Source organism: Haplochromis burtoni, unplaced genomic scaffold, assembly GCF_018398535.1.
Source record: "Haplochromis burtoni strain Fernald_Lab_line unplaced genomic scaffold, NCSU_Asbu1 Contig_38, whole genome shotgun sequence".
NCBI lineage: Eukaryota > Metazoa > Chordata > Actinopteri > Cichliformes > Cichlidae > Haplochromis > Haplochromis burtoni.
Window position 1 is genome coordinate 2,770,908 of NW_024582399.1, and position 14,727 is coordinate 2,785,634.

Genomic DNA, 14,727 nt, shown 5'->3' on the forward strand with positions numbered 1-14,727 from the left:
TCAGTCCCCATGCCAAATATGCCAGATACTAACCCCAAGTTGTTCTACAATGCATCCATAGAAGTGTGAATGTTAGATAGAAAGCACTTAAGCACAGGTAAATGAGGCATGCTGTAAGTGCTTTGAGTGCTCTGGGAGAGTAGAAAAGTGCCATATAAGAATCAGTGCATTTACTGTGTACCATTCTGGTAAATGTGAGATGAGCCTTTGTGTTCTTTTAGGTCAGCAGTGGTTTTCTCCTTGAACTCTCCCATGGACGCCCAATATTAAAATTAGTTTGACGACCTGAAACATGCAAGTGTGATAAATATGAACAATAAATGAGAAATCAGGAAAGGAGATACACATACTTTTTAACAGCGCTATAGATTTTTTTACGCTTCTATTTGACCTTTCTTAACTAAGAACCTTACATATTGCACCTTTAGTCCTAATTTATAACATCTTGCATAGTTTGCTTGTCAGCTCAGTGTGTATGATATAAGTCTGAACATAAATATGAGGTTGTGCTTGTTATCAGGTTTCATATGCAGCTTGAGGTTCAGGGATATATAATAATAATAAACCAGGTGCTCAGCAGGAGAGCTTTGATAGTATTACGACTTGTGCCCTGGGTTGGGCACAAGCCTCACAGGCGCCGACGCGTAACTTACCCATGTATGCATTTCATAAAAGACATACCCACATGAACATATGCACGCTTCATATACATGTACCGCATAAAAGCAAATACAGATGGGGAAAACTGACAGATGTATTAGATTTTCATACAGAAAAATATTTAATTCATGAAGATTTAGAAAACTTTGGAAACAATCACGACTATTCTTTGTTGAAGTATTGCTCAATCCCCGCTCCCCCGTCTGACACGACAAATCCCCCTGGCCGGAAATCCAATCCTGCCTCTATGTGGCCGGGGAGGTAGCGTGACGGATGGCTTGTAAGCATCTCACCATGTTTCATCAAGCCTTCTTCTCTCTTTGTCAGGCCCAAAGACTGAAGACTTCCATGCAGCGCCTCACCTTAGGGACCCTGCTATGTTCAATAATTCAGTGGCTGTTGCTTCGGTCCTGTGGAGAGCACTCATCAGTGACCGATGAACATCCCGAGTGGGCCTCAGCCTGTCAAGGCTTTTTTTTTCCCCCCAAGTAGTTCAAAACTGATAGCAAATTTAACTGCTAATTACTGTATTCTGTTAAAATTAAATAGAGTTTCTGTTATCTCCTTAAAAAAGAAAGTAATTATTCATACAGTCAATTGTTTCTTTGGTTGAGAACACCTTTCAAGGTTGTGTGTGCAGACTGTGTATTTGTCTTCTTCCTCTCTCTCCCATCTACATTTACACCTTCATGTGATTATCATAACATTTCAAACTTCAAGATATAATTAATGAAAAGGAAAAACTTGCCTCAAGCGCCTCTCTTTTGGTATTTGATCAACTTAAGCAGAAGTCCCCAGAGCCAAATTTTAAACCCCGGTGTACTTGCCATTCATTTCAGCTACAGCCACACATGTTTTTTTAAATGGGGATTTTCACCTTTTTTAATATCTGAGTGAACATTAAAAGGCAAAAAACAATGCCAAACGCTATTAAGAGTATATCAAATTAACACATGGCAATATAACTCTAACTGTATAGAAATGCTGGCCAATCAGAACACATAAAATAAAAACAGGCAGCACAGTCTGACAACAAAAAAGACACATAGGTGCACAGCTTTGACATTAAAAGATGAATTCTTGTACCATTTACCATCGGTATGCACATAAACTAGCCAACTAAAGTCTACACCTTGAAGATGTAGACTTAAAAATCCCTTTTATTTGTTTACAAAGACCCTCAATACATCAAAAAAGTTACATTTATTGAAATACCCATGTATAAGTAGATTTTAGCTAATTACAGAAATGCTGTCATGTTGTCAGAGTTGTTATTGCTTAGTAGTGTTGGGATTGTTTTCTGATTGTTTATGCTATAAGACTGACTCTTACTCTGTTGCTTTGAACAAAAACTTCAGGCCAAAACGTAAAACAACACAAACTATAACACAAGCAGCCAGTTTAATTATTATTTTTTATAAAAAGACATACAATGACCATTAACTGGATTATGTATCTCTTCTTTTCCAAAGAGCCTTTAATGGTCTTTGTCACAGCAGATGTTTGACTTGTCAAACGTCACACCACAGGTGTTACTAACTGTGTTAATTAAGGCTGGCTCTGTTCTGTTCAAGTATCCCAGGCTGTGTTTGAATTGTCCACTTGTTCACTCACTCATCTAATATATTACTATATAGTGGACTCACGAGAGAACAAGAGCAGGCAGCTGTTGATGCATTTTGGACACTATTTCAATATACCACTGAGTTACGCACCGGCTGTTTGTAATTATCTCTGTCACATAAACAAATGGCAGAACATCTGCACCACATTTAAGACCAAGGACACCTCATTATTGCAATTTCCAGATAAATATATGTTATGAATTGGATATCTCTCAACACTGAAAAAGAAAAGCATTTATATCATAAATTAGCGCATTTTTACATACTTTGGGTGAACTATGACAAAAATGACAAGTGTAGCTATAACTGCTGCTCTATCATTAACCCTTTAAGACCTACCATAGAACCAAGTCCACCAGAGCTTATATTATATTTTTACATGCTGTAGTGCCATTTTTGGGAGCATTTCAAGTTGCTATACATCAATACAACCATTACAGCCTAAATTTTAATAATATCTCTGCATTAAGTATACAGTAATTACATAAATTGCAAAAAAGGGCAATAAACTACAAAAACATTGAAAATCGTTTTTGTTAACATATATTTCTAGTTAGAGGTATTTAAGAGGCTCATCCCTCAAAACTGTAAATACAAAAAAGCTGCACAAAATAGTTTCTCACCACAGGACATTTATTTTGAGTGTCTTCATAGTTTTATTTTTGAAATACACCAATTTTTATATACTGCAGGAAAAACGAAAATAAATATTATAATGTAAATTTGCAACAAAAAAGCAGCATAAGCATCAAAATAAACTATTTCCAGCAGTGCAATTTTAGTTCTAAGCATCCAGAAAGATACAGAAAGTCATAAAGTCAAACACAACTTTTAAAAGCACCAGTATAAGCTCATGAGGCCCTGATGGTAAAAAAACTACATATCCGCAAAAATGACGTCACTTCCGGTTTCGGGCAGGTCATGGCGGACATGCGATAGTTCGCGCTGACATCTATTCCAAATAGGAAGTGTTACAAATAGCTGATCGGAACGGCACAGCGTGTTTCTGGAATATTATGTTTTTGTTGCTGCAAGTGCTTTTTATGCAGTTTTTGCAAAGCTATATGTGGAAGGAAACCGTGACCTAGGACAAGCTGATGGCATAAGATGTAAGTACAACTTGTCCGGTTTCATATGCAAAAAATATTATCCCGCTAGCTCATGTGGTTGCAGAGCTACCGGGATTTTAAAGTAGTTGCGCAAAACGGAGCGTGCCTGCTCTGACCGGTTTTAAAGGGTTAATATACAGTCGTAAAAAAAAACTGATATGCTGTGTTTTGTGGCCAAAAATCTCCACTTTGATTTGTATGTTTGGACATTATTCCCAGTGTGAAGAGTTTTGAGTGAAAAGAGGTTTTCTTCTGGAAACACTTCCAAACAAGCCATGCTGATGTTGCCTTTGTTTTTTAAAGTTTCGTTGTGCATTGCACAGATTGATCTTGGGGTGAATGTACTGGGACGCTCACTCCTTGGAAGATTGTGGCTGTGTGTTAACACACACCTAAATTCTTCAGAGAAACTACCAAAGCAAACTACCAAAACTTCAGCTTTTATAGAGGTGCTCACACTTGTTAATGATCAGTTAGCAGTGTGTAGGCCTGTGAAAACCTTCCTTTTCACATGTCCGCAATGTGGAATTCCAGATTGTAGAGTTCATTGAATGATTGATTTTAAGCAGCTGCACTTGAAAAACTTGATAAGATGGCTAAACTAATTGTCATAAAAAGTAACAGCACTAAGCATGCTGACTGATTTTAAGTGTGCAGTACTTAGGTTTAATAATTCATAAGAACTTAATAGTACACTGTACCATAGTAAAGCATCTTTAAGCAATTTTAAATTAAATACACTTTACGTATCATTTCATCCATCCATCTGTTTTTACCTGCTTATCAAATTCAGGGACATGGTGGGATCAGAGCCTATCCCAGCTACCACAGGGCAAGAGGCATGGTACATCCTGTACAGAAATACATCTTTATAATATTTATATTATGTGTTAAGCGACAGAGAATGCTGTTGGATTTATGTGCCCCATACACCGCACAGCGACACTGGAATTGGTTTTTATTTAAGATCTGAACACAAACAGTGACTGGGAGTCATTAATAACCACAGGAGGCTCATAGTCATGACTAAAATTTTTCTCGTGAACACTGGAAACCACTCGACACATTCAAAATAATCACAGTCTAAACACAACATCCTTGAAATTATGATGAGACACATTAAGTTTACATTATTAAATGAAACAACTTTGATTTTTCTCCTAACCCTGCAATCAAAGGAGCTAAATGGGAACCACTGCTTTTATTATATCCTGCTGGCGAGTCAAAATGTCCTTCTTTGAAAAATGGCCTGCTACATTTTACTAGCTAGATGATCTGCTAAGCTCCGAACTGAATAACAGCCATGTTACTCATTCATGTCACGGACAATTCTGCAGGCTTCTCAGAGTTTTCCAGACACTCTGTAATTTTTAAGGTGTATTTTCTCACATCACACCTTTTTGAATGTTCTCTTATAGAAAAGATTGTATGGTTTTTATGCTCTTTATATAGTCATTTCATGTTTGTGTGTACAGTGTGAGTTTAATTGTGTGTTACTACAAAAAGTTGAATTCTATTCACTTTAAAATGTAAAAGTAATGTGCTTCAACAAGTGATCACTGATCAGTATGCCTTCTCTTGGAGGTTTTATGTAGAAGTGTTGCCAAGCCTGACAGTAAGCCAAAGTTCATCCTCAATCTCTTTCACTCGCTGAACCTCTGGCGCCTGATTCTCAAGCTACAGGATTAGTGTTTTGTGGGAAAACTGCTGGAGAAGGGGAGGAATCAAAGCTGACAGGCAGACAGAGGGAGACGAATGGAGAACTGGCTGGGCAGACTGGCAGAGGCAGGGCAATGTAGAGGTTGACCAATTAATCGCCACAGGTGAGGTTTGAGTCCTCAGGGGGTTTGGGAGTATTTCGGAGAGCTGGAGGTTAATGTGCATCTGTGGAGAACACAACAGATAAAACCTCCTCCACTGGGAACATCCTGAAAATCAATGCTTTGCTCCACTCACCTCAGTTTGATTCATTCCCTCATTGCCGCTTGACTGGCACTGTGGTCAAATTTTTTTAGCAGTTCTGTCCAAAAGTTTGGTGTACATCACACCTTCCTCCCACGGTGATGATATTCACCATGTGGATAGGGAATTGCTGGCTACTTTCTGTTAGAGAGAGAGAGAGAGAGAGAGATACAAAAATTTTAGAAATCTGTTGGGGTTCGTTCCACAAGCCTTCAGAATAGCTGCACTGGGGTTAAGGTTAATTCTTAATGATCACATCCTACCTTCTTGGTGCCCATACACACATTTTGTGGTCTTGGTAATAGGGAGCCCTTCCTATTCTCTGACTGTCCTCGAGGGAATTTGGACAGCAGTAACTTCTTGCCTGCAACATTTATGTACAAACCCTTTAACTAGGCTAGCAGCCAGGAAACAGCCAGTGAGGGAACATGGGAGGATTCCTAGGTGACAAGTTAGCGGATCTGCTTCAGGCCTTGTTAACTGACTTCAGGTGAAGAAACATGGCAGAGAATTCAGAAAATGAGGATAATAGAAGATAAAAAAAAGCATAATATACAGAGAAGAGGTTGTGAAGAAAGAGAGGTTAAAAAAAGACATGTAACTAACGAGAGTAAAAAATGAGGAGTGGGACTAATAATAATAATATAATAAGAATTATTGCTTGGATTCAAATCATGAATCACAGCAAGAATTTTCCAAAACAACAAGAAACAAGGATCACTGTCATAGTGAAAAAATAAATTGATCCCAATGAGATGCTTTCCAGATAGTATTCCATCAAAATCAAATGTGCATCATTCATAATTCCATCAGTATTAACAACACCACAACACCAACACCACTGGCCAAAAAGTTATCTGTTATATGTAAGCAAAACATTGGTTCATTCCTTGAGTGACAGTAGGAGACATTTGTATGACTTATAGTCAGTGTTAAGTGGCTTAACAAACAAACAATATTTGTCTGAAAAAGGACTGGACTGAAAATGTGGGATAAATCAATCAAGGAAACACTTTGAATGACCTTCAGAAAGCCTGGAGAGCTGTTTTTAAAGACTACTATTATAACATTACAGGAAAGTGTAGCTGCTTGAAAACAAAATATAAAGAATGTTGCACAGTATCACTTGTAGTAACACTGAAGTGTGGAAGTGCATTACTTCAGTTCAGCAGGGTGAAACGACCTCTTGTGAATAGGATAACATCGCAGTAGTTATGGGAGGCTATCCAAGGACCGATAACAGCCATGCAATTGCTGATAACACAACTGGATAGGACAGGATATAATGCTTGGATGGGAAGCTCGGGTGGAAAAAGACTGGAGTTTATAGCAGCCCAGTTTCCATTCAGTCCTGGGATCCCTGAGATGACTTTTTGTGCATGATTCCTGACAAAAATGCATGACAACTTGACTAAACCAACGTAATAACAATAATTTGTTCCAATCTATAGGAAGCAGCTTTATAAAGGTTTCGACATGCTGAATTACAGCCTTCACAGCAAGACTCAAGTTCTACACAGAATTACAGCAGCACAAATGATATACATTCAAATGCAGGACGGCGTTCTGAAAACTCTAAGAACAAAAGGGGGGAGAGAACAATCACAACACATTACACTTTATTGTTTTTCTAACCACATTAAGGGTGGATGGTGCCAGACTCTGGAGGTGGGCTGTAGGACGCCCACGTAATTAGAAGTTAGAAATGGTACCCCTGTTTTCAGTGGGTTTAGCCTCCTGCCCATTGTTTGGACCAGCCTAGAGACAGACAAATGTGGATAACATGGATGTAGTTTTTTTTTTTTTTTTAAATACACAAAACAAAACTCATTATTGTTAATTGCTAGTTAAAACATGTACTGTATGTTCATCGTTCCTATTTGGCCATTTGGCACTGACCACTAGAGCCAAATAATGCGGCTGCTGCGGTGCCTGAATAGCCCAACAATAGCATTACAACAGAGTCAAAAAGAAGCTTTGTTTTCACATTACTGCCCATCAAAAGGGTTGCAACCACTGTCAAGCATTTGCACCAAACAATGCAAGAACAACTGCACAGGCATGATAACCATTTCCACTGCTTTGTTCTTTTTCAGCTGCCAATCTCTCTCTGTTGATCTATAGGAGAGACATGAAGCATATAAAACATAAGCACACACATTCGTGGGGGCTCTTTGCTCCCTAGTCCAGCAGTGTTTTCTCAGTCGAGGGCTGAGGAAACAGCATGATCTAAATAGCTCATTAACTTTTGATGACTGGGTCCTTTGGCTGTAGATCTTGAAAGCAAACGGGAGCTAGACTCCTTATGGCTATTGATTTAGCAACACCCCCCTCTGCACATCCCAAGGAGGGCTACTAGGGACACCAAATAATTCATGCCAAGATCTGTGCATTTGTTAATGACAGATGGGGACAATGTGCTATTTAAAAGCGCAAACCACATTTGTTACAGCATCACTAACAGCTTTAACACATTATTGATACACTCACGCTGAGACTAAAATAACCCAACAGAGTGTTCTTAGCGATAATGTAAACAGTGGTATTTGGTTTTCAGCTAGGCCAGTGTGCCAAGCACTTTGAATCATAGATCCTCGAAATAGAAAACTTTCCTCTTGTTGCAAGAGCAGTGAGCATTTTCATCAACTCCATGTTGATGAAACCCTGGATTGCTTTTGAATAGAGTGTCATTAGGGGAAATGCCTATTAGTCTTCCACTGATGCAACATACCTGGGGTTGTTGGGAAGACATTAGAGTTGGAGTTGTGTTATCCAGCGATGAAACCAAATGGGTGAGATGTTTGACTTGTAATAATAAAATAAAAACTCGCACATGTTTGGGACTGGAGCCTATCATGTGTCATAGTCAAGATGATTCCAAAACGACAGACTTATGTGGCTTAGTAAGAGCGGTAAAGTTAGGTTGAAATTCCAAACAGAATAAAACATCCACAATCCTAAGCCTGTAAGAAGGTCTTTGATCTTATCAGGTGACTTCCAGGTTAACTCTTTGTTTTCTATACGACGAAGGCAGTTCACCTCTTATTGGGGTACATTGCTATGGTAACATATGCTGTTGACCTAACCTGCTTTGGAACAGATTAGCTCTGCAGGTATGAAATCAACAATCAATTTTCCAAGAAGAAAAGAAAATAGTGCGACCATTCCTGGAACATCCCTAGGACCCTTCTACATGAATAGTGCGAGGGTCTAATGTTTTTCAGTTGTGTCTAATGTATTGACTTTCCCTGATTGATTTCATCGATGCAATGTTATACTGTAATTTTTATCCCTGTTCAGGCAAACAATTTTAGAATGTTTTTGTGCTATAAGCTTTAATACAAGATCCTTAAAAATAACTAACCCTACATGTGAATTTTGTTTTCATATTTAGTTTACTTGCTCTCCAACTCTTAATCACCAATGGGGTTGTAGATGACAGAAAATAACCACAAAACTCGATTATAATCCATTGAATTCTCCTGAGTCTTAATGATAGTGCTGTACTCCTGAAAAGTATTTCAACTTACATTGTTGAAATTTTGCAAGAGAAAATGCCTCCCCTTTCATGCGAATGCACTCGTAGCACGATTGATAACGCATGGGTTGCCTGAGTGAGTCGATAACCAGCTTAACCTGATTTTAAGATAAATGTATTCAGATGACTGCATAGGCTGAACTTGCTTCACCACACAGAGCCCAGAGGAAGCAAACCAGGGAGCACGTGAGGGAGCACGTGAGGGCAGATAAACAGACAAAGAACTAAATGGAGACCGCATACACACACAGATGGCTAATCAGAGGAAGTGGACGCAGGACAGAAATGAGTGTGTGCTGACAATCAAGATAGCTGTAGGCAGAAGTAAAACACAAAGCAAGACACGCAATAAATAAAGCAGGAAGTAAACCTGAAGCTGCTACAGAGGTAAGACTCGAACGGAGGGATAGAAGTTATTAAACACTAAAAATAGCTGGAAGTGAAATACAATACGGACCACAGACTAAATGTCCTGGAGTGTAAAGGAAAATTAAAACCTCAAACAGGCAACAGACGTAAGAACATGGAATCTCAATTAACTCAAAACCCTGGGAAACAACCAACACATCCCACAACTGGTGGTTTAAAGACAGCCTGGGACCAAATTCTAACAATATCAAAAATGTACAGCGATCATCTCACAGTGTGACTGCTGCCTTATCCCGCATCTACTAACCGACTACTAGGAATGCAGAGTGAGGTGTACTCCAGCCGTTGCCTTGACCCCACCGAAATGGGTCATCCAACTGAAAGAAATAACAGAGGAAGTGCACCTGCATGTAGCCTACAAATCAGTATTAGCAGTATTTTTGCACAGTCCACATGTATGAGATCTGATGTTACACTCAGGTTTATTTAAGCTGTGTTGCACAGTGTGGTCTGCAAAAAAACCCTTCTTGAATCTCAATCTGAGGTTCCCTGTACTTAGAATTTTTTCCGGTTTTGCCACAAAGAGGATATATGAGATGCAGACAATGTGTACAATTGAGGTTATCATCTATTCTGACATTCAGGGAACTGGGCAGAAATCACATGGTGTCAACACCCACCATGGGCCTTCGCAATGCTTTGTTTTAATTAAACAGTGGGACTCCCCTGGTCCGCACCAGTTCTAAGTCAGTTGCCGGATGCCGGCTGGCCATGAGATGGGTATCACAGCTGAGGTGATCTGTAAACAGGGTCCAGAGCCGCCGCTGGTGGTGGACACTGCCTAATGAAAACCCAGGTCATGTGACTTGCTAAGCACCACAGACATGGTCTCTACAAGGAAGGCCATGCACCAGTGGCAGACAGAGAGGAAAGCAACAAGATGACTGCCCCCCCAAGCCCCATTTCTTACCCCAACCCAACCAGCCCAGCCCTTAGCAACAATCTTTATCCCGCAGTGATGGATTTGGCCTGCTGACTTCCTTTAGCTGCCCTGAGGTAACATGCCAGAAGCTTTTCACCTTGAAGACAAACACCTTCACCCCTAAAATTTCCAAGGGCCAGCGAGAGCTCACCGGATACCGCTGGAACCACGACGCAGGACAGATTGTTGACGCGTGACAGCCTCGCAACATGATAAATGTCAGAAAGCCAAAGGATGGATGGACTATTTTGCTACAACCCTTATGTTGTTTCATTATGTCAATGAATGGTGGCATATTTAAATATATAAAATAGGCTTACACAGCATTTCCTTTTTTTAAAATGGCAAAACTAAATATTTAATGCTCTAATAACAGGTATAAAATTCAGTATGTGGGTTTTCTTATACTGAAAAAAAGTTAATATCAAGAAATACACGTGAAAGTAAAAGATGAAAGGTCAGTTAAGCAAAACTCAACACAAAAAATTGCTTAGCGAAACAAGATTTGAACAAGACCTACTCCAATAAGAGACAGCTGGACCCAGGATAAACTAGCTGAATAAACCATTTTGAGGGCAAAGATGGAAAATAACCATATGGTTGGCCTCGTAAATTGAGTTAAGCCCATTTAGTTGGCCTCTGTATTTAAACCACCTCCACCCCTCAGCCTCCTCTTTTGTTTAAACCAGGAAGGACTGGAACAGCAGACAGGTAACTCCTGAAAACAGAGAAAAATTAATGTAACCTAAAAATCAGTGACAAAAGTGTAGTGTGATAACTTATATGAAAACAAAATATCCACATTAATTAAAGCAACTGTTTGCTATGTAACTTTGTAAAACATACACATGAAAATGAGGAGGGAGGGTAAAACCTTAAATCTGTGTCTGATTTATATGAATGTGAATAAATATCACTGAATTTCAGGTGTGTGGTTGTGGACACCGCCATCACAAACACACAACTACAAATTTAGCTAAACTCAAAGATACAGCTATAAAAATACACACCAAAAAGGTTTTTTTTTGTTTGTTTGTTTTTCCTAAACCCACAACCCTGCACATTTTTGCTATTGTTGAGATCTACTGAAAAATGTAATTTTTTTCTTTCCTGTTTTTGCATTTTTATTTAGTTTTTGGCAGTTTTGGATCTCGGGTCAAAACCATGTTTGTATCAGTCCGACACAAAGCCCAGTGTTGGGGGTTTTTTGCATGGGGGAAGGTGGGGGTTCAGTGCTTTTGATGGAATACCAAACGGAAGTGGTGTATGTAAATTTGGATTAAGCGGATAAGGCCCCTGTCACCTTCAATATCCACTGTTGCCATTATGTGTGAGTGTGTGCGTTTCTGTTTGTGTGCAGGTGTTACAGCCAGTTGCTTTTGGCTAAAGAAATGCATATAAATGCACTTTTTACCTGCAGCAGCACTTCAATTAAAGGCCGCACTTAGGCAAGCTCATAAATGAAGTGGGCATGTGTTTTCTTCAGGGATACTGAAGTGTGTGTGTGGGCTTTATGAACATATGTCTCTCTATACACGCCTGAGGGAAAGAACAGTCCGCGGTTTTAAATCACACCTTGAACTGCTTGATGACTGCAGGCTAACAGGGTCCGTGTCCGAAGCTGATAGTGCCGCTCTATGACTCAACCTATATCTGGCGTTTGCGTTTTTCCGGCATCACGTTCCCGCACGGCGCCAGGGGAGAAAGACCAAGGGACCGAGGAAAGCGCTGATAAGACGTGGAGCTTGTCGTGTAGAGGGTCAGTGCGGCAGGGAGATAGGGCAGCTACATGGCAAAAGTAAGCCGAGCGTGACCACTTTCTTACTCTTTCACTCATCCTTTCCTGTCTCCCCACCCCTCCGGTCATCCTCAGTATGGTCTTGTTATCTTGCACAGCACTGATGGCTGCTGTGAGTGTGTGTGTCTGTGAATGAATGTGTGTGTATCTTTGCTTGTGTTTGTGCTCCTATTTGTGTATGAATACATGCACACCGCCCTGTCATTTTTTTGTCGCCCTTTTTGTCGCCTCTGTATTCAGTCCCCTAAACATCATTTCAGCCTCTGCCGGGGACTGCAACGGCGGGCACAGAGGCATCTTTTCAGCCTGAACAAAAAAGTGAGGATGAGACGAGGTAAAGCCCCCGCGTCAATTTTTCACCCACTCTTAGGCTGCAGCTGTCCTTGAATATAAATGATGGTGTTTTAACCCACTCCTCTCTGCCAGGGTCCCAGAATTCTGTATGCCTATCCTAGCAAGGATCTTCCTTATTTTTCCAAGCTTACTCAAAACCCCCCCCCAAAAAAACCCTGCTCTTCTCACATCCCCAACAGCAACTCCAGGATAGACCTTGACATCTTGTCTCATCACCGAAACTCATTTTTGACACCCAAGAGGGAGGCAAACGGAGAGAATTTGATCTCTGTGAGTCTCAGGGAGCAAGTCCTCTAATCTTTCTCCCGACCAATCCAGTGGGGCAGGGACACTTACTGTACAACTCACTCATCTCCAGCGGTTAGCTTTGATTCTCTCGCTCCTCTCTGCTGATTTCGCATAATCAAACGGTAATGAGGTTGGCTGCGGTGCGCTGGCATGGCCCTGGTGCACGGCTAGCTTGCGCTCGCTTGTTAAGGGGGTTTTAGTTAAGAGGAAGGAGGAGGAGGAGGAGGAGGAGGAGGAGGAGATGGAAGTAGAAAAAGGTCTGGAGCCCCCTACTTTGCAAGCACATTTGTTAGAAATACAATTACACAGGCGCACAGGAGCATACCGGACTCTGCAATGATTTCTTCATTCTCTAGCCGATGGAGCGGCTAATTTTCTTAGCAGCTAAGTACTTATAGATTGCTCTGTAACAGAAGCTTGCGACAGTGGACAGGGGTAATGTAACGCATGACTGTTTCCGCCTCATATCTGCCATACAGTGAGGCTGGTTCTGAAGCGTGGGCCACATTACGGCGTTACACACTGAGTAGATAAACATTCAGGCTCAGGCTTTGATTTGCACTCCTGCTTCAGGGGAAACAGGTTAAAATGACAGGAACACCTTAGAAGGTAATGCCATCCAATAAAAGTGCAGGGCTATTACGCTTACTTAATTTCAAATAGCCAACACTGGACAATAACTAATTGGATATATATCACATAAGTAGAGTTTTATGGCACATGTGCTTTTCTACCTCGTCCAGCTGAACACTTAGAGCACTGAGCGACCGGAGCATGCTGACTGATGCAGCGTTAATAGTGCAAACAGACCATCATTCCAGCACCACTTTGTCTTCATCAGAGTCAAAATCATTTGCAGTCAAATCAATCTCTGTGCTCCACTTCCATTTCCCCTTCCCTTTCGAAAGTTTGCTCTCCTTGAGAGGAGAAAAAGCACCTTCAGCTGTATATTGCTGCCAGATGCACAATGAACCTTTTCCGGTGCTTAAAACTTCTATTTGAATACAATGAATTACCAACCTTTCTCATGAGGAGTTTCCATCCAAACAAATTCTGAAACTTGTCCCACTAAACAATCCTTTTAGGAGGTTACTGCTGAAATCAGTGGAAAAATTCTCTGAAAAAAAGAAAGAAAAAACAGTCCTTGGTCCACTAGACCTGGTAAAGAAAAACAGTATGCGACTTTTGTCTCTTTTTCCAGGTTAAAGGTCATGTTACCTAGAGAAACTATGCAGCGTACATCATTCTCTCAATACTTGGGTAACACAGCAGGGTATTAAATCCACTGTTTTTTACAGTTGGTGTGTCGTTTTTGGGCTTAATGCAGCCCTATTCAAACGGTGCATATACAAAACACAATTAATTTATTTTAAATTAACATCCTAAAACAGTTGGGCACTGTAGCTATCAACAAGCCTTGTTGTTTGAGCAGGAGTTTAAGCAGATGCAGATAAATACAAATTTAGTGACACCGGGGGACACCACAGTACCCACGTTCATGACTTACTAATGGTCCATTAAGTTCCAACAATATCATCTTTTGAATAAAATTTTGTTTAATTTGTGAATTTCTGTCCCATAGAGGAAGCAAAATCATTTCAACGCACAAAAATAACAATAATTTATTCACCTCTAAATGTGCCTCGTCTTTTCAGCAGCATTTGTAAGTCAGTGTCCTATTTACCAGATGGGGCCACTCTTATTTTATCATTCCACTTAATATGCAGTCAGATCAGTGGGACAAGCCATACACAGGTCTGTGCAGGCTTGTGGGTTTTGTGTGAATATCTCATAACATCACAAGTGTGAGGCGTCCCACTGAGAGTGGACATGAGGTGACGGACCGCTGCGAGCTACTGTCAGACTCTGTGGGGGGTGTCGTTTACCCATCATGCAGTGTTGTGGAAAGTGAGGCATCGCCGACCGTGTCGTTAACCCTTTACATTTGGCTGCATCTCAGCAAGCAGAAATCAAATTGCATTTCATTTTGACCAGCGATACAGTGGTACCAATTTATTGGCATGTTGTAATGCAATTCAGTG

General features: G+C 40.5%; 1 long non-coding RNA gene across 3 annotated transcripts; it reads right to left on the minus strand.

Annotated features, from left to right (window-relative positions):
* Window positions 1–4,335: 4,335 nt before the first annotated feature.
* On the minus strand, window positions 4,336–14,233 carry LOC102294815. Of its 3 annotated transcripts, none has more exons than XR_001336233.2 (3): window positions 13,706–14,233; window positions 5,351–5,720; window positions 4,336–5,278 (listed from the first exon to the last, which is right to left on the minus strand). It is a non-coding gene; the product is annotated as an uncharacterized LOC102294815 (long non-coding RNA). The 3 variants fall into 3 exon arrangements; XR_001336234.2 differs by lacking the exon at window positions 13,706–14,233 and having other exon boundaries at window positions 5,351–5,497; window positions 5,620–5,988; XR_006054285.1 differs by lacking the exon at window positions 13,706–14,233 and having other exon boundaries at window positions 5,351–5,988.
* Between the last annotated feature and the right edge of the window lie 494 nt (window positions 14,234–14,727).